The following is an 18534-nucleotide window of genomic DNA, read 5'->3' as shown; positions in this document are numbered from 1 at the left end:
CCTCTGTAAAATGGCTATGAATTGACTTGAACAAGCATAATCATTTAGGAAGAAAAGTTAATGAGAAAACATTTAGATCTATAAAAGTTTTCATCCCTGAATTAAAAGAGAACTGTAGAACCTTGTATGTCATATTCTTTGCAGCATAAGGTGTGTGAAAAAGTGCAACCCATAGTTTGATAAATAGACCGAAGAATTGCTACTAACATTTTTTCTCCAGTTAGATTGTTGTAAATGGTAATTTTTTACTAAGCGAACAGAGAACTCCTTCTTGCTACGGGGGAGTTTACTTCTTACATATTATCATATTCATCTACATTTAAAAAAGCCAGGGGGGACAAAAGGTGTCTCCTTTTTGCAGCTATGAAACTAGTTTCCACACTATTGACAGTTTAATGAATGCAAGGAGCATGAACCATGAGGTGAGGCCTGTGTGCAGGCTCCTTGCTTTATCCCTCCTCCAGGAATAGTATTATTTTTGCTGCTAGCCGGAGAAGGATATAGTTGCAAGCCAGAAGGCCTGATCTACAGCCTTATGAGTCGGTCTCTCTGTTGACTTCAGTAGGTGAGGCCTCAAGACTGTACTGAACTATATACTTTGCATACAGTTTCTCTGACTTCTCAGTGGCCTGAAATGGGAAGAGCCTATGCTGGGTTGCAGATCTCATAATTCTGCAATTACTATAGGGCTGGTGGCTACAGGCACAATCCTGTTGATTTCAGTGAATTTTTACTTTCTTGTGCTATGTGTGAATTTGGCCCTTTACATGCAAATGCTATAGTTGCAGTCAATCAAAGGATGATACTTTTAGAGTATTTGCAAACATTCTTGAATAACTGAAGCTATATTTTTTAAAGAACAGTAGTATGACCCAGCCAGACTACTCTCTTGGAGTGAAGCGTGCTAGCGGTTCCTGAGCTTGATGAATATTGTTAAAACAAAGTGCTATACTCAGCACTCAGTAATAGAGATGAACATCCATAGTAATTCCATAATAATCTTCTCTGGGTATTCAGAAGTGCATAATGTGGCTTTAAATATGCACAGTGTAACAGAAACAATATGAAAAATAAAAGTAGAGAGCAATCCAGAAATATGCTGACATATAATATTTTTCTTGTATCTAATTGTACAACCCAGGAGTTGTGTACAGTAACAGATAATGGTTTTATTAAAAGCTCAGAAGATTTTCCAATGCTGTTTATTTACAGCAGATTTTCAGGAAAAAGCAAATATAGTATCAGTATTGTTCCATTTAGTAGATGAAGTAAACTCTGTTGCCTTTGCGCTGTGTGGAAAGCACAGAGGTAGCATCACCTTTTGTGACTGTGGAGGCAGTCCTGCAGCCTCAGTGCAGTCGGTTTTGCCACCTGTGCTGCTTGCATGTGTTGGCAGCACAGCTTCCCATGCTGTGCTGTGCGCATTGCCTGTGGGCAGAGCTGGGTAATCCCTGGAAAAAATCTCTCCTAAACAGTTTTGATAATATGTGAAAGCTCAAATTCATCATTGATGCTTTTCCTTCTCTGCTACATCTCTAAATCCTAAGAAAAAGGTAATTAAAAGTACACACAGGCTCACTTTCTTAGGAACTGTACCTTCAGATTTAAAGACAGTTTGGGATTTCCTCTTGAAAGTGCATTCCTTTTTCAAATTAACCCCTTCTGGCAGGAAGGGAAGACCATGGTTTGGATAGGAGGAAAACCCCTCAAATGGCATTTCAAGAGTCCATGGCTGCAGGGGAACCTCTGAACTTTTGTAATTTATTCCTTAAAGAGCTTTTGCTAGATACTACTCCCTTTGTCACTTCTGGAGGAAATAGTTGTGTCCATCTGGACACAGTCCTGGGCAGTGTGTTCTAGGTGACCCTGCTTGAGCAAGGCTGTTGGACCAGATGATCTCCAGAGGTCCTTTCCAACTTCAGCCATTCTGTGATTCTGTGATTTAGCTTGAGCTCTTTTTGGAAGGCCATTCATTTTAACTGAAATTATGACCAAGAACTGATTGTGTTGTTCTGCTGCATGTGATTCTTGACAACCCAACAAAGACCTATTTCTAGCCTTATCTTCAAATATATTAGCAGAGGGATGATGCTGGAAATGGTTCGGTCCCATGCAGGAGAAGCGGCCGTGAAAATCCCAGACAATCCCTCAACTGACTTTTAAAAGCTGCTTCCAGCCAAGTTCATTTTGTATAACTGCTGCCTCCAGTCTCAGGAATTACAGCACCTGGGCTCACTTTCCTTTTCCCTCACCCACTGAAGAATGAACGCCCAAATCCCTCTCTGTTCATATCATGAGGGTCTCTCTTCGCATTGTTTCCCACGCTAGGCCTGGCCCAGTGATACTCAGTTTGGATTAGCAGCCTATTTGTAAGCATCAGAGCTTGCAACTAAACATAATCTTGTTAGTGCATGAGCATAAAGATTGTCTGGAGAGTAATGAATACTAACTAGTGGTAGCAGAGTTTGCACCCTTGTAGTCTTATTTTAAAGAAATGTGATAGCTGCGTTCAGTTCTCCAGAATTGATGGGAGCATCTTAAACTCCCAGTTGAACATATTGCACACTAAAGATTATTTTCCATGCCACTTGCATGGAACATGAGCATCTTGCTGCCTTTAATTAAGAAGTTAACTGGACCATGAAGTATTGCCTGCGTAAATAAAAGTGATTTGTACTTAGTCAAGAAGGTGCATTAGGAATCTTTGCACTTCCTTACTTGCACATAAATTATGGAGATTATTAAAAATTGGAAGGGTCATCTATAAACCCATCTGTAGCTCAGCTGCACTGTCACTCTCAAAATGTAACTGTCTTTCTAACTGTTGTAATTTATTATGGACAATCGTGTGAACCATCTGCTTGCTTATAAATCAGGCAAACTTTGACTGAAAGTTGCACGTAGCAGCACAAATTGTTAATTTGATGTGCTGGAAAGCAACAGTAACCGTTTTGTGGTCTTCAGTCTTCATTGACTTAATTTGAATGGAGATTTAAAAATGGAAAATTTCCTGCCTCTCTTAGGAATAGCTGCTAACAAGCAGATTTCTTCAAACTTACTCTAAGCACAGCTTTAGCTTTTTTCCATGCAATTGCCTTGTGTTGAAGTTTGCCACATCCAGGTCTATAAGCAACACAGAAAAGAAGGGGCAGAAAATACACTATGTATATTTTCTATTCCGATAACAATACAAAAAAAAATTATGTGCTGAGGTTATACGGTAATATCAAAGGAATTATTCTGCTGAGTAAGTGTGTAACAAACAATAAGATGATGATCTCAGCATTAGGACACGGGGAAAGATATTGCCATGATAGCATTAGGATATTTTTGCCCTTTCAATGTTCCTTTCAAGTGAATGGATAGAAATTTAAGCCTTTAAATTTAGTTTACTAATGTTTATATCTAGGGTTAAATTTTCTTACTTTGTATCCTTTTAAAAATGACATGATCACTCTTGAGCCAAGTATGGATATGCCCGATTAAGATACTTTGCAGTTGAAAACTCTTGACTGGACCGTGCCCTTTCGTCTCTTTGCAGACTGTCATAGCGGTGGGTAGGTCTGGGAACACCCATCGCATTATGGCCACAAACCTTTCTTGCCTCTCCTCTGCTAACTGGGGGAACTCAAAGTTATTCTCTTGCTGTCCGGGGTATAAATGATGGCAAAATTCACTGAGCAGATTTTGAGGAGATTTTAAACCTCTTTTTTAAAAAAAGAGATGTATTAATGTGTTGTGCCGGTTTCATCTTGAAGTTCTGCTTCTCATTATTTTAATCCAACTAAACAAAAACGATCTAAAAGAGGAATGCTGTATGTCCAAAAAACCTTGAGGCAAAGTACAGTGTCTTTTTTATTTTCCTTTTTGGAGGTGATGTTAGAGGTCCCAATTCTGCTCACTATGGGAAGCCCCTTGGGACTGGGCCATGCATGTGCCACTGAGAACAGTGTGCTCATTCAGAGCTGTGGAGCAAACCCTTCTCATCTGCAGCCATAGGAAATAACTAGTGACTATGGTGGAAAAAGGATTGGGTGTGATTCTGCAAGAGCATCTGCAATCACACTTGGCTGTGATTCTGCAAGGGCATCTGTTTGGCCTAAACATTTCAAAGTTGCAGATTAGGGTTGATAACTGCTATTCCGTTTACTAGTGTTCAGTAAGTTCTTACCAGCATAAAAGCTAGACTAGCAAGTGCATAAAATACACTTTCCTGTACTTGCCATTCTCCAGCCAATGTTTGAATGATGGAAATTTTAAAGGAAGCTTTTAGGACTGACAAATAATTATTTTGCCAATGTATTTTACTCACAATGTTCAGCTCTGGCAGAAGAAGGGTATAATTTTAAAGCATAGAAACAGTTCTGTGTTGCAGTTATTCTTCCATGTTATTTGCTCTGTGAGTCTACCTGCCCAAGAGCTATACACGCTGAAAAACAATAAACCTTGTATTTGGATTAACTAATGACATACATAGGCCCACAATGGGGGCTGTCTGCCTCATAGCCATAAATATACATTTATAAACAATACAAAACTAATTTAGATTAAAAAGCAGCATTCACCCATGAGAAGAGGTAGCACAGATGGCAAAGTAATTACAACTTCATATTATGCTCAAGTTGTATAGTGAAAATTTAGCCTTCAGTAAAGGCTCAGCTAGCTAACACGAAAGCATGGTATTTTTTGAGGAAGAGGACAGGAAAAATTACTTTCCTTCTTTTGTCAGCGTTTACTGGGCAATAAAAGAATATTGAATTAGTTCCTGATGATTTGGTCCAGCAAAGTGCTTAAGGATTTGAGTGCACTCACTGAACCATCACAGGGTGGAAATGAAGTTCACCTCACCACACCATCATTGCTTAACTGTCCCTACACCCTTTCTCTCACCAGCAATTCGGGCATTAGTCCTTCCAGTGCTTAGCTAGTCCCTCAGTGACAGACTCTCCAGGAGTCTTCCTCTACGCTGCTATGAGATAATGATCTGTAAGAGCTGCTGGACGCTCAGAGACATGGTTCCATGTTGGTGTTCTAACATTTGCATCAGGGGCAGTTGAGCTATAATTGTGGCTTCAGGGCTGAAGGAAAAAGTCACACCACCAAAGATCAACTTTTAAAGCACAGTTTTTCCTCTAATAATGTTTCCATAGCATACTCCTCCTCTCGGGAGATTTTTGGCAATATATGATAAAATATTATTTAAAAACCCTAATAATTTAAAAAAAAAAAAGAGCAAGGTTGTAATGATCATATTGCTGACAAAAGGAAGCTTCCTTGCAGCCACGTCTGTACATATCATGCTCTCTGTAGAGGTTACTAAACATGCGCTGTGGCACCACCAGTCCAAATAGTTTGCTGTTAGAGTTTGTGCCTGTGCGCGTTTGCTATAAAAGTCTCTCTCACTTTGGTCAGTTTGAGTGTTGCTTGCCTCGTAGCTATCAACAGAGAGGAGAGCTGGCAGTCGGAGGGCCAAGCAGTAAAAATAAACAGCAGCAGCAGAGCAAGTTGCAAAAGGCATCATTTTGGCATAAGTACCTTCAGCTGATGCGCAGATCTTGTTACTATCACCATCCTGAGCAGATTCAGTATATGACAGTAGACTGTGAGCATTCAGTGGGATTTATAACATTGATATGCTCTCCTCTTAATAATTTTCATTCTCAAGTAATAAAATCCAAAGATGCTACTTCAGCCTGAACTTTGGTTGCCCTGGAGCTTTGGGGGCAGTTAGTGGCTGTATGATATTTCCAGCTTGTTGGAGAGGTTTAACTAAATTTTGCAGCATCTGTGAAAACATTTCCCTCTACCTTCATAGTAAAATTGGCGAGAAGTCTCTGGAGTTTGAATTTTCAATGAAAATTTGTAGGCTGGCTGAAGGGTACTTCAGACCACATCAGAATTAGGTCTTGCTTTGTGCGTTCCCCGCTGCTTGTCTAACACTCTGGTGCTGTCCCTGGGAGTTGCATGCTGCACACTCAGAACAAAACAGGCAACCTGCCTTTGCAAGGGCTGTTTGCGTACCCAAAAGAGGAAAGAGAGGAAAGTCTAAAGTAAACAAACTTTCTGAAATAACTCCAGAAGTTACATTTCAAAGCAAAATCTCATTGAGGCAGCCTATGGCATTTTGAAAAGGATTTCATTAAACGTTGCTAACATGTCATAAGCTCTCTTAAATGGAAGGGTAATGGCTCATAACATTTGTAAGCTTTTTAATTTCATGCAATATGAGCAGTGTAATCAACACCTATTAAAGTCAATCAGCTGTGCCAAGTGGGCTACCTACCTCAGCTTTTGTCTATATTTTCATCATGGGCTCACCTCTAACCTGACTCTGGGAACAGTGTGTTTGCCATCCTCCCTTATCGTAACATTGGTGGAGATTTGGTGTCCAGGAAACCCAATATGGTCACTGCAGAAACGTCTGAACCTGTAAGCTGAATAAATATGTGTGGTCAGTGGTTTTTGCTTTCTGGGGAAAGGAGTTTGGGCTATTAGATTGGTGCAGGCTGATTAACAGCTCCAAAGCCAAACATCAAGAAGGAGAATTTCTCAAACCGTCTCCCAGTTTGGTTGGCTTTTTTCCTTCCACAGGTGAAAATGATCTGCTTGAACGGGCTATATAAGGAAAGGGGAGTGGTTTAGATCATGTGTTTGTTCTGTTGTTCTGATCTAGTTTCCTTCTTTGTTTCAAACGTTTGCAGTTGAACTTTGTGGTCATGACAAGAAGCAAGGGTGCATCACAGCTCCAAGTGAGCAGCTAGGTAAGGCTGGGTGCTCTCTGATCTCTCAGCTTTTGCCTTGCCTTTTTACCATGATCACAGAAATTGCTTGCTGCTTCTCCTATTGTATTTCAGCTGTGGAGAGGAGGATAGCAGGGCTGAGTTGTGCAATAGGGCTGTATTTCAATGGAGGTGTTGCACATCAGCTTGCAGTGTGTTTTTTAGTTATGAGCCTTGAGACAGGAGAACAAGCATTAGAACCCAGAATGGAATAAACATTTGATTTAATTTATTTCCTCCAAAAGAAAAAAGAAAAGACATGGAATTATTGATTTTAAAGTTGCGAGGAAAAAATGGTTGACCTGAATGCACGTGGCAGGCAGTTTTTTGGCTTTCTGGAACATGCCCCATGTTCCAGTGTCTGTTTTTTCAGCTTAGGTTTGACTCCTGGAATTTGCATGCTACCTCTTTAGAGGTTAACCGGGAAGATGCTGTGAAGCTCAATTGTCATATTTTTCTGAATTAGCTATTTGTTGTGGCTCTTCAGTATACCTACAGGCTTGTATGAGCTCTGTTTTTTTTTTTTTTTGATTGTTTAATCTTATAGTTTTAAAAAAAAAAAAAAAAAGCCTTGCGGTTTTACTAGGGGTTTCATGAGTGTGGGGCACTCAGTCACGCGTACCAATTATGGGTTTTTGATTGCTTATTTATATTGCTGGACAGGTATTACTGTTAAAAGAGGAACTCTGCTAGCAGTTTACTACAGCTGACCTGAAGCAACCCATGGGGTTGAATGAATTCTCACAGTAGACTTGAATTCTCAATCCAAAACTTGATCTAAATTTCATTTTAACAAGCTGTAGGCTCAAAAAGAAGTAAGCCTTACAAAGCACCTCAAACTGCTTGGGGGAACAACATGTGCAATTGTGTACTGCTACGTTTCTCTCTCTCAAGGGCAAAGGCCTTGAGTTTAAGGATTTACTGTGTCTAGACATTGCTACTGACAGTCAGGATCCTGGCTGCTTTAGAAATGCTGAAATATAAGAACAACTTCTTAATGCTAAATGTGAAGAGAGAACGAAACTTTCCAGTATGGCTAGGGAGACGATAGAGGCATAAGTAAACGGACAAATAGACAGAAGGAAACACTAACAGACATATAACAAGATCCAATTACAAAGAAACAGTGTTTTTTCCTGATATTTTCAGGAAGTCTCAATAGCAGCGCTTGATGTTCTCTTACCAGAGAACAGCAATCACTTCTACAACTCTTCTACTGATCAAAACTATTTCAGAACCAGTTCTTTCTTTTTTTTTCTTTCCCAATAAGGAAAGTATTATTTGACAAGGCAAGCTATGCTGTCATTAGGAAGTGCAGGCACATGCAGCTAGTTTTACAGACAGTTCAGTTTGTGTGTTTGCTTTGCAGCAGGAAAAGAAAAATGAGAGCTTCTGGGTTTCATTTACCAGCTGCTTTGCCAGTAATAAGGGTTTCTCTGGCTGTTTCGTTCCTAAATGGCAGAATTTGGATTTGGAGAAAGAATGCAGTGTAAAACAAGAACCACTTTATATTTGCTCCTGTTCTGTTAGGGCAAATTGGTTGAAGCTCTCGGGAAAACTAACTTGCTGTTTTTGAAAGTAAAAGTAAAATTTCTTTGGCTGTTGACATTTCCCTGGCTGAAACATCTCTATTTTTGGTATATATCTACCTGGGGCCATGCCTGGCCGTCTATTCCCCTGTGTGCCAGCATCTTTCTGGAGGGGGGTAGTCCAAGCCAGGCTCTTGCAGCACAGTGCTGGAGTGCAGCACGCTACTGTGTGCGTGCTGCAGAGTGTTGTTTTTAAGCTGTGTAATAAAAACAGCTATAAATCCAATCACAATAGAGGCGTCCTGACTTGTCAGTGAATTATTGATTTAGGCCTCAGTCCAACCAGATATTTAATTAATAATTTAATTTAGAGACATAAGTTACTTTAATAAAGTCAGTAAGGGCGTTCACATGCCTAAAAGTTAGGCATACATTTGTGTTCTTTGCTGAACTATGTAGAGCTATGTGTAGCTTCTACACATACTGCACGTATGTGGCAGAGCAAAGCCACCGCCAGGAGCTCATCATGCTGGTCTCTGTACAAACACAAAGGTAGATGCAGCCCTTTGCCCTAAAAGGTTTTACACTGCAAAAAAGCTAAAAGGAGAGTGGGACAGGAGGCAGGGACGAGGGCAAGCAAGGTGGCTTGCTCGTTTGCTCCTCCAGCAGGTGAGCAGTCCAGTGTCCACGTGTGGGCTCTTCTTAGTACATCACGTGCCCCAAGAGTAAGGAAGCATGGTGACAGAGCTGGCAGGTATTTTCAAATAAAGGCTGATGCAGTAAAAAAAGTGTTATTTTGGGGGGCTTAAGGAAAGCAGTTTCCATGATACTTTTTTTTTTTTTTTAACTGCAGGCTTTCAGTACCAAATGGCACATGTCCATGATTTCCTCTTGATTTGCTCTAATCCCGAATCCATTTAACTTTTTAGTTTTGCTTCCAACCTGGCCTTGAAAGACTGACATTTTCTGTGGCAGGTTGTACAAAGTACCAGCCGGGAGTCTGCTCTTCATTTCTCTCCTGAAAGGGAATAACCTGTGGAATGGGAAGGAAATTCTAGGTGTTTCAGCTCACAGTATTTCTTTCTCATTCCTCCATCAGGGCCAGAATCAAGATTCTTCTTTGCCATCCTTGAATGGACTACCAGGAGATTGCTCACTTTCAAGCTTTGGATTCTTCCTGGGCAGGGATGGAGCAAATTTGTGTGTGGCTTTCCTCTCTTTGCTGCTGTGGTTCCCCAGCGAGCATCAGCTGTGCTGTGTCTCTCTCATGTCACTTCCCCCAGAAACATCCCTTCTCAGGAAGTCTGTAAGCAAGGAGGGATGGTGAAGTTTTTCAGATGCATGCCTGGATCTTAGGAACCCTGGCTTCAGATCTCTGCAACACTGGGAAAAGTCACAGTTTCTCACTAGATTCAGTTTCCATCCTGCAGTATGGAATCACAGCATTTTTTTTTGACTTACTGAGGCATGATGATAAATCTATGAAAATCTGGGAAACAGCAAGAGTGGAGGTGGGGTGGTTGGAGAGAGGGAAGGAGAGAAGGTACACAGAAGACACAAAAAGGAAGGAGTACCACAGAGAGCCTTGGGTCATGCTGCTTTCCATTTCTTTTCCCAGTGGAGTTTATGATTAAAATCAGGAGTACAGAACGGGCATTTATAAAAGGGTTGAATAAAGCTAGGACCGATTCAGAAATGCAAATCCCCTTCTCTTACTTCTTACAACAGCCCCATATCCAAACACTGGATATCACAGAAGCATATTAGAGGTGATGGAATAGGAAACCTCTCTGGTTGTGACAGTAATGTCACCAAATCCAGTGGGAGTATCTTGGCAGTGTGGAGGAAGCATGAGGGACTCAGACTAAAAAGATCAAGACAGAGAGAGCTAAACCAGGATGTGGTATAAAGTAAACCCAGAAGGCACAAGGGGTAAGGGGACAGTTAAAGGAGATCAAGAGGAAGTAAATGTGATTCTGAAATCATTAAAGCTGCTAAGGAGTGGAATACTGAGGTGTACAGAGGGACACAAAGTGATGATGCTGCACCCATCTGGCTGGGAAGCTTAGATGCAAATGCAAGGGCAGGGCAAAGCGAGCGCTGTTGAAGGGAACTGGACAGCCCTGGAAAGGAGTGAGTGGAAGAGAGCAGCTTCCCTCTCTGAAACATGGGCTGTTGTATGGGACGCCAGTAAGAGTGTTAAGTCCTGTAAGGGTATCTTCCTTTGGAATATGCTTTGGGATTGTCTTTTTGGAAGGGAAAGTTTTGTTTAATGTGTCTATTTCAAATGCATCCGTGCTAAAATTTGATTTGTAAATTACTGCCCATTTATAAGATGATGAGTAATTGCATACCAAGATGTGCATAGTATCCTGTCAGTGCAGGACATTGAGCTAGATTCTTAACTTGTAGTCTACAGCTACAGGAATGAAAATGGCTTTTGAGACAGGCTTTCTTCTTTCTCTCTTTTTTTTCCACCTACAGCTTGATATTGTGCTTCTAGTTCTTTTTCTCCTTGAGCAAAACAATATACTGTTCCATTGGCTGGCCATTGATTTAAACAGTGGTGGATTTGTCATGGGACATCTAATGAATAAAAGTGGTTAACACCTGAGTTCTGCTTCTCTGCTAAGAAACCAGCAGCAGCTGCAGAAAGTGCCCGTGGCACCATGAACGGGTGGCTACTGATTTAGAGAGAAGTGTGCTGTTCACTGAATCATCCCTATCACTCTCTGCAATGCCTGCAAAGTTGTCTTTTCTGAGTACTAGTACAAGCTGAGGCTTCCTCTTGGATGAGATCTGACAGGACTGCAGCCCAGGGCAGTACAACTTAAGAATAAGATATGTTTTCCCAATGAGAAGTCTTGTAAGACATCAGTATTTAAAAGCAGAGAAATAAATAAAATTACAGACAATGGGGTTGATTGAGGAGAGGTCATTTGTCTGACAGGACAAGCATCCCTGTCCAGCTGGGCTTTCAGTTCTTTAGCCATTTTCTTTCTTTCAATTATGTTGATCTGGAAGAGCGTGAACAGCTCATTGCTTTTCTTAAAATCATTATTTTTTTTCTAGATATAATTTGCAATTTAGAGGTATAAAGTGGGCATATCTGTTCATCACCTCAGAACAATTAATATTTCTCTTTCAAGCAGATGCCACAGAGTGGACAGCCACCCAGTGGACAGCCACATAATCCATAATCTAAATGTACACTAGTTGCTGTATAAAGTCAAGAGATCCCTTCTGATTAAGAGTACCTGTAGCAAGTGATCAGTCTGAGCAATCCCTCCAGAGCTGATGTACTGGCTTTGGAGACAAAGAGCTGTGGCTGGGAGTGGGTTAATGGGATGACCCTGAAAGCATTTTCTATGATGCTTCGTATGGGGTAGTACTCAGAGCTTATGTCTGTTCTCCAGTTGTAGTAGACCATCCTTCACTGTTTAGGTGAAGTAAAGACCAGGGGACAGCATACAGGGCAGTGGCACTTGTGTTGTCTTGTTATATTACCAGTGCTGTTGGCTGGAGGGGCACCTTTTCAATTTTAATCTTATTTCATGTGTACTCTTGCTTCAAGCCAACATATTGCATCTCTATTGCTGTTACACTCTTGGAATCCCCAGCTACTGCTGAAAACTGACTTCTGCTGTGTTTGTTTCCTTCAGATCCCAACTGTTACTTATAAATGATGAGCCTTGATGTTGGTACACATTTGGGAAAGCAGCAGGCTTTTTGTTTCTCTCTATAACATTATGTATTATGCAACAGGGTAGGAGATATAACTTAGATAAAGTAGAAGAAACAGAACATGCAGACACAACCCTTTCTTCCCCCTTTCCTGGTAGGTGCCACTGACTGCATGTCTTCACTGATCAGTTTTGTTCCTCCAGGATTTTGGAAGAACTTAAGGAATAAAATCATCTGGTGGCAAATGTATTCTGTTTAAAAGTGGAGACAACCAGACAGGCCGAGCCTCCTGGTTGTGATCCACGCAAAGAATAATCCTGGGCTCTTGGCTTCTTATATATCTTGCTGTGTTCCTTTTCACCTTCACCCATCCTAATCTGTTTGACTGCCTTTGCCATTGCTCACCATTTCCCCAGACAGCATTTCTCTCTTCTGCCATGCATGGAAAAAGCATCTGCTGCTCTTCCTGCAAGCCTAACATCTCTTGAAGTACCATTCGCCAGGCCCGTGATGTTGTTGGTTAAGGGATTATTTTTGCTCAGCAGCCCCATACCATGGCAATACCCTGCAGTTATTTCACAGTGTCTATTGGATGGCAGTCACAAGAGGCAGTCAGTTCTCAGTGTGGAGCACCCTATACTGCTCATGCAATTGGTCTGCTGATCAGACATTTACCACCATTTTATTTTGGTAGGTGCACATTTTCTGTGCACCAGTGTCCAGCAGGATTTAGCATCTTTCCTTTAGATCAATCCAATTTCATGGTCACGTGTTCAGTGGCATGTGTCATTTTACCTCTCCAAGCGGGCCATTGTGGCTGGTAGATGTTCTGCTTCTCCCGGGATGGAGGTTTGGCCACCTGCATTTATTCCTTCTGGGAAGTCTGTGACTAGACGTGTAGACTGACGAAGCGTCCTTCTTAAAGAAGAGTATTGATCACTTTAGCAGAAAAAACAAAGCGTTTCGATAAAAGGAATTCAAAAGCAATCTGTGCAACTGTCTCTGTGACCTAATAACCCTATATCATAATTAAAATAGACCAAATTACTTGGTATCATAAACACAGTTGTAGGCACAGCCTTTCTAGTCTGTCCTGTTTTCCCAAATATGCCTCTACAGACTTAACTCAGTATAATTCTACAACAAATATTCCCACAACAAGGCCAAAGTATGGTTTTCATCAATCATTTTATAGCTGCTTCAAACCTGTCACACCAGTGTATGTGCTTACAAAGCAGCTTAGAAAAAAACAGACAATCCACAAATAAAAGCAAGACTTCTAATGGAAACCTGAATTTTTAGATCCCCAGATTATCTTTATTTATGTCTTTTACAGTGGCAAGTGCAGTCACCAATGAATAAATAATTGCAGTTCTAGGAAATCAGATTATTATTCCCATGTAACTATTGAAAAGGAGAGTATATTTAGCCCTTGAGCCTATTTTCTGATGCACAGACCCCTATTTGCCTATGGAGCACAGCAAGCTGAAGGATGGCTGTCATAATTAAGAGCCTAGTAATTGCGCTAGAGGCCCAGAAACAGAAACGCTTTGACTGCAGGAACATGTCAGGGCTGAACCTTGTCATTTCACGGGCCAGAGGTATTGGAGAGAACTCCACTAGGTAACCACCGAAGTGAGGATGGCCTTCTGTGTTCCCTGCCTTCCAGCTGTAACCGTACTGTAATACGTTGCTTTTGCACTGTAATTGCTTTCTCTGCAGGGCTTCTTCCTATTGATTCTGCTTGTGTGGATTTAAATTGGTTGCAGGTTGGAACTAGACTCAAGTTGGTCAGCGTTGCAGCTTTCCTGTGTCCGACAGCACATGTGATAATTCTATCTCGGAGACTTAAAATGATGTTCAGATAGCATCAGTCCCTGGCCTGCATGTATGTATGTGATTTGAGGAGAGAGGCTGGATCAGATAAGTTCGGAACATCAATAAATACGTGGATTTTGTCTGGTGACACTTGTTCAATTTGAATCTTTTTTTCCCAGGAAGCAGCTTGTGTTGTGTCATTTTTTTCAGCATGCTGTGTAAATGCTCTACAACTGCAACTGTCGAGGATGGTGCCATCCCATAGCAATGCCATCTGCTCATTCACAAAGTGCTTTTTGCGTAGATAAAAAATGTGAGGTGTTACTCGTAATTAGGCAAATCGCATGCTGTGATCTGTGATGGATTTGATTTCTGTTGCTGGCTACCTCACATATGTCTGTGTGTCCATAAGTATTGTCTACATAGCAGCATATGGATGCAGATGAATCAGACTCATGAATTCCTTTTCCCAATCTAGACAGATGGAAATGTTTTCTGTTCTTATTAGCAGCAGCTGAATTTCAGTTACACCAGGGGCCTCAGCAAGTATCTTTACTGTGTTTTGTGCTGTACACGCGTGTGTAAGTTGGCATGACGAACTCTAGTCTAATACAAGAAGTTAGTGATCCGTGACTCGACGTCACGGAAAGTTATGATTTCAAAGCAATGGTCAGAGATAGACATGTTAGTAGTCTTGGAGAAAAATATCTGGATATGTAACTTGGTGTTATGCAGTGCAGTAACAAAATGTCTAAAAGGCACTGTAAGCATTGCAGACCCCAAGTCTCTCTGGTGAGTCAGACTTTTGGAAAATGTTACTGTTCCTTGCATAGTAACAGCAATATTTACTCTTAAAAGTGTATTCAGCTCACTAACTGACTGCGATTCTGCTTGTTTCTGGTTGTAATGTGGTCCGGGTTATACTGCTAATAATAGAAAATGAGTTAGAAATCACTAGTTCTGTATAATTTCAATATAGTCTTCAGTTGCCTTTTATAGATAGTGAGGTATGATTTACCCATAGTCTTAAAAGATGCTTAAGCCAAGCAGCAAGCATACCTGGAAGGCCATAAAATGAAAATGAATGAGCAGAGGTTTGCACACCTGTCTGGAGTACAAGTTATGAGCAATGTAGTAGCTATACAGTTGGATGATTTAGACTGTTTTAAACCTCAGCAGAGTTCTCTCCCTCTCTGCCCTGTGGTCTCATGCATATCTACAGCGTGTTCACTTCAGCATGAGATGTGTCACTGCTGGAGTCTGACCATAACTAGCATAACCCGAGGCAGTGAATAGGCTAGAGCTTAGCACAAATCCGTAGTCCTGTCGCTGCAACAGCTCCTGTATACAAGGATCTGATCTGTGTGAGCTACCTCTCAGTCTGGTTAGGAGTAGCTACTGCCGTTAGTTATTTCTGAGGGAGAATCCTGAATAAATTGAAAACATCAGTGAATACTTGGTTGGTTTCTACTAGAAGGTGGTGATTAACGCACTGAGAATCTAGGACTGCTGCTGAAGAGTTACAGTTCCTCGAGTACTTGTGTGAGGAAGAGCTGTTCCCCAGTGATGCACAGTTAATCATCAGTACGCTTTTGATCTACTCTGATATAACACCTTCAGGTGAATTCTGAGTGCAGTGAAGCGCTCAAAGCATGTTCAGAATTATTTGGTCATTTTACGAGTTCTGAAGCTCTGTTCCCTTTGTTGCAGATGGTATCTAAGGGTGTCTTGCCAGAGGATTCCTGAGGCTGAGCATGCTTAATGCATCAAACCCTTTTAGGCTGCAGCCCAGGAGGCCAGTAATGCTCAGTTCAGTTCTCACCAATAAAGTTTTGTGAATGTACAGCAGCCTTCAGAAGTTCCTGACCCACTTTTTCCAGCCCTGTGGATGCTGGACGGAACTCCAGTACACATGGTTGCAGTCTAGTCTTGTTTGCATGTCTATCGGTTTCATCATGTCATCGGTGGTTTTCTTTGCATTATAAGCCAGTCAAGTAGAATAAAAATGGCAAAGGAATGAGGCAGGTGTAACGTAGTGCAAGTTTTTTCAGTTTTGTTGTTTATGTCAGTGGACATGGTGTAATTTAATTTTCAGAAAAATCTCAGCTGCAAAGCAGCTAATTAGGCATCTTGAAGACGAAACAGCCACTCTCTGTAAGCACTGTGTTTATGGGATCATTACAGGTATTCTTCTAAACAGGGAAGCTCCTAGATTGCCAGGAATAAACCACTCTGAAGGACACAAAGCCGCTTGGATATACATCCAAAAGCAGAACCCAGTAATTTAGATGTTACATCACAGGCCTGCTTTCTTTGCCCTTTAAAAAGCAGAGTCAGAAATGTAATTGCTTTAATGTAGCAGTGGAAAATTTTGCTTTTATTTCTATTGTTATTAAAATAAACTTCAAGAAATGCCGTAAAAGAGTTTTTTGTGGTAGCAGATGTAAAGCTCCAAAATATGTACTCTCTGTGTAGTTACAGTGTCAAATTGGGTGAGAACACAGTATTTTTACATAAGTTTTCTGAGCATCGCAGTAGTGCAAAATTGTCTTTGTACAAAGACAGCTGCACCTATGGAGTATGTTGTTTGCATAGAAGAAGGGACTTGTGTTTTTTGTCTTCAAGTATTTGAATACCTGATGCTGAAAATAACAAGTGTTAGAAGTTAGCATGTAGCCTGTTGAGTCAGGTTGCGCCATTCTGCGTTTATGACTTTGAGTGTCGGTTGCCAGCCAGAGCCGTACCAGCTCCATTTCAGATCCACGTTACATGACTTGGATGCATTGCGCTTGTGAAAAGAGTTTGTTTCTAGGAAGAAAAGGATAAAGACTACATTTTATTACCTCTGCATTGAACCTCATCTCCTTCCTAAAAACGATTGTCTTTAGACCTAAATAGGCATGTACAGGGGCACTGTGTAGCGTTTGTTTTAATCTGTTCTGTGTTACCAATTCTGTTCAGTTTGCTTTCATTCTGCTGTGAAAAGCTTACGTTGTCAAATCAGAGTTCTGTGAGAAAAAGGATTTAGTTACATGAGCATATTTGACTGTTTGAAGGACAGAGTCAAGATCAGAAGATACTGAGTGATTGAACGTATTTTTTGTTGTTTAAATAACATTAAGGGGTATTTTCAATCTAACTCCTAGGGATTTAGCTGCATGACTGAAATTTCCATGCCAGAAGATATCTGGGCAAAATCCTGTTCTTCTTGTGGGGAGCTCTATCAGAAACGGGAGGATCTATTGTTTTTTCTACTTAAGTTGCCATAAAAAAGAAATGTTGGCTTGCAAGTTTGGCCTTAAGTCTGTGGTTTCTGTTGACATAGATGAAATCCAGGCTGCTTTTGCAAGGGAGATTTTAGGGACAAAATTGACTAGATTTTCCCAAGTTTGTCTTCATAGCCACAAATAGATTGCTTTCTAGTGAGGCCTGTACACTGTTCTGGTGAGGCTTGCTGAGATTCATAGCTGTGCCAGTTAGTTAATCTGCAATATGTGAAGCTAATTCTAAATTTCTTTTACCTGATTGTTTCCTCATATCTTTGTGTTTTACGGGAACAGCCCTGAACTTCAGACATCTTCCAGAGCAATTAGGATCCGGGACTATTTTCTTCGACTCTCTGCTTGCAGAATGTTCTAGAGGTCTTTATCTTTAGGAAACTGTGGGTTTAGCGTCATACAGTGAGAGCATTATTGGTGCTGCCCTTTGAAGGGATGGATATATATCATATGGGCATATGCAAAACTGAGTCAGTGATATTAATTTAGGCATGTCTATGTTAAGTAGCTGGTGGTAGCAACAAAGTAATAGTTAAAAAGTGAGCTTTTGCAGTAGGTCACGTTGCTTGGACATGCCTGACAACTGCAAAAATTAGCTTGTGCACAGTGCTGTATGCCACAGCAAGAGCTGCCAGGTTTGGTATGTTAGGAAATATGGGACAGGTGATATTTTTGTGAGGTTTTTGTTAGAAAAGTTTCTCTTTCTTGGTGAAGGAAGTCTTGTTCCCTGAAATGATTACATTTTGACTCAGTTTTTGGGTAATGATTACTTGCTACTTCGAAACAGGCAGAACCCCGTGAAAAGTCACCTCGTACGCTGAACATCCAGGAAATGAGATTTGGAATGAAATGCAAACAGAGGATTTCTAGGAGCGTGTTGCTTGCTGTCCTGTGAGCAATAACCAAATGGTGTAGCCCTAGCAGAGGCTCGTAGGCTCGTGCTGTTCACCTGTGGATAAGCCTTTATGAGACTGAATTTGAAATCTGGGTTCAGCACTGCAAGTTCGTACCCCAACCTTGCCTCTTCTTGTGTGTTCAGCCCATTCAAACTACAGGTTATGTTTTTACGTTACCAATCCGCTTTCTCTTCCTTGTCTTCACAAGAAATTGCTGTCAAGATTTCCTGATGATCTTTCAAGAGAAGAAAAAAATGTATTTTACAAATATTTATAAAGTATCTTAAAATAACAAGCCCTTTGGGGAAAAAGTAGCTGTCTGTAGCAATACTGCACAATGTGCCTTCAGCTGATTTGAAGTATGCTTTTTGGCAGCAGTTTAAATCACCACTGGTCCTGGGCTCCAGGCGAAGGTGATATATTTACAAGTTTGCCTGCCTGCCTGCAAGAAGTGGCACGGCAGTGGTGTGATCTTCCATTGAGATACCTGCTGTAAGCCAGGATGTGCCGCCAAAATTTGAACAAATAGCAACTTTAGAATTTTTCCGTC

General features: G+C 41.0%; 1 protein-coding gene across 8 annotated transcripts in view; it reads left to right on the top strand.

The window, feature by feature from the left end:
* The window catches only part of SGCD (sarcoglycan delta), a 361056-nt gene that overhangs the window by 271420 nt on the left and 71102 nt on the right, over positions 1–18534 (top strand). The window lies entirely within an intron of this gene.

The sequence above is a fragment of the Struthio camelus genome, chromosome 13 (genome assembly GCF_040807025.1).
Source record: "Struthio camelus isolate bStrCam1 chromosome 13, bStrCam1.hap1, whole genome shotgun sequence".
In the NCBI taxonomy this organism is placed as follows: Eukaryota; Metazoa; Chordata; class Aves; order Struthioniformes; family Struthionidae; genus Struthio; species Struthio camelus.
Note: the sequence above shows the minus strand (reverse complement) of the source record. Positions and strands in the feature narration are given on the sequence as shown.